This window comes from Octopus bimaculoides, chromosome 1 (genome assembly GCF_001194135.2).
Source record: "Octopus bimaculoides isolate UCB-OBI-ISO-001 chromosome 1, ASM119413v2, whole genome shotgun sequence".
Classification (NCBI taxonomy): domain Eukaryota; kingdom Metazoa; phylum Mollusca; class Cephalopoda; order Octopoda; family Octopodidae; genus Octopus; species Octopus bimaculoides.
The window spans coordinates 138,230,799-138,232,944 of record NC_068981.1 but is presented as its reverse complement, the minus strand read 5'-3'; the positions used below and the strand labels follow the sequence as shown (position 1 = coordinate 138,232,944).

At 35.3% G+C, this 2,146-nt stretch overlaps 2 long non-coding RNA genes across 2 annotated transcripts in view; one reads left to right on the top strand and one right to left on the bottom strand.

Annotated features, from left to right (window-relative positions):
- LOC106875687 (uncharacterized) overlaps positions 1-1,750 on the top strand; it is a 2,361-nt gene extending 611 nt beyond the window's left edge. The window contains exon 2 of the long non-coding RNA XR_001410150.2: positions 1,528-1,750. This is a non-coding gene — a long non-coding RNA (uncharacterized LOC106875687). The remainder of the gene's footprint in view (positions 1-1,527) is intronic.
- The window catches only part of LOC128248882 (uncharacterized), a 106,714-nt gene that overhangs the window by 92,978 nt on the left and 11,590 nt on the right, over positions 1-2,146 (bottom strand). The window lies entirely within an intron of this gene.

Below are 2,146 nucleotides of genomic sequence, written 5' to 3'. Positions count from 1 at the left end.
CTTTTACTTGTTTCAGTCTTTTGACTGTGGCCATGCTGGAGCACCGCCTTTAGTCGAGCAAATCGACCCCAGGACTTATTCTTTGGAAGCCTAGTACTTATTCTTTCGGTCTCTTTTGCCGAACCGCTAAGTTACGGGGACATAAACACACCAGCATCGGTTGTCAAGCGATGTTGGGGGGACAAACACAGACATACAAACACATACACACATACATATATATATACATATATACGACAGGCTTCTTTCAGTTTCCGTCTACCAAATCCACTCACAAGGCATTGGTCGGCCCGAGGCTATAGTAGAAGACACTTGCCCAAGATGCCACGCAGTGGGACTGAACCCGGGACCATGTGGTTGGTAAGCAAGCTACTTACCACACAGCCACTCCTACGCCTGATAATATTTTTATAACAAATCATAGCATGCCTATTGAGGAGGCCAAACGTCAAACAATGAGTTGAAGTATTGAATCAAAAGCATCTGACTCTTTTAATCCAAACTCTTATAGCCACATTAAGTCGATTTTTTAGTGGGGAGATAACCCAATTTTTTTTAATGGCAATTTTTTAATGGAGGTGAGATAAACAAAAAGTACCGACAGCTCTTGACTAGCTGTTTGTTTCATCGACCCCGAAGGGTTTAAAGGTAACGTTGATTCTAGTGGGATTTGAAAATAGAACATGAAGAACAAGAATATATAACGCTCGTCGCTTTTTCCGTCTGTGATAAGATGACATGATATACATGTTTATCGTTACACGACAGTCTCTTAATGAAGACTGAAATGTAGATGTATTTCATGAAGTATAAGAGACAAACAACGTGACGAAATATTCATATATATTGCAGTATTGTACATTTAAAAGAAATCTTGCTTTTTTATTTTAAAATCAATCTAAATCTAATTGTTGATACTATGAAGTTCCTCCATGTATCGCGTTCATCAAGACACTGCCATGTAGTCCAACATTTTCCTCAATGATTTTCAAGAGGATCAGATTTGGGTGACCATGCCTATGAGTAGGGGCAGAACAGGACTCTCACATCAGTTTCACTGTGTCTCATTAAACGTCCAGCAAGAGCTAGACGACGCTTTCTTATGACTGAAAACACTAGGGAGTTCTCGAATCCTGTGTATAATATGTGATATCTAAAATGATTCCGGACAAACTAGTTAAAAGAATTCTATCTATAGTAAAGAGAAATAATGTCAGAATGCTTATACCATGAAAATACTTACACGAAGGAGTTAGTTATTAATTGCATAACTTTGTCACCCACTGTGTTTCGTTACGGTAAAACATTAATTTATGAAATTATAGAATTCAAACTTTGGCTACAACATAATTGTCCTAAGAAAAATTAAATAAGGTAACAAATGAAATTAAAAACTCTCATTTTTGATTTGCAAAGATCTTTAGATATCTTGTTTAAAAAGTGCTCTCTTTCTGAATAATAAAATATATTATATTAATACCTAGTTTAAAATATAATCAGTACTACGCAATTTATTTCTACTTTCAGGAAGCCATGCTCAACAAAGAAAATTGCCCGCCAGTCAATAGTCGTGGTTCTGCGAGTAATTCTAAGAGTATTTCTGAGAGTGATTCTACTACAGAATCTCCGCAGGAAGAACCCAGTTATCTATACTAAAGGAAACGAAGAAGGCGGTCATTTTTTTTCTTCACATACTATTTACAATATCATAGGATTTCTGAAATAAAAAAATAATTGCGTTAATACGTTATCGACGTGTTACTATAATTATTTACTTCGTTTATTAAAAATAAATGTGAAAATAATCTTTTCTACTCTAGGCACAAGGCCTGGAATTTTGGGAGAGAGAGGGATTGTCAATTACATCGACCCCAATGCTCAACGGGTATTTATTTCATCGAACCCAAAGAACGAAGGGCAAAGTTACCCCCGGCATCACTTCAACACAAAACGTAAAGCCGGACGAAATACCGCTAAGCATTTTGTAATAAATATGAAAAAAAATGGGTAATAAAAGATTTAAGTTTTAATTATCCAGTACCAAACATAATATCATCGAAGGATCCAGTTTCTATGTTAATAAGCTTGTAAGAGTTTAAGTCTGCGAATATATATATATATATATATATATATATATATATATATA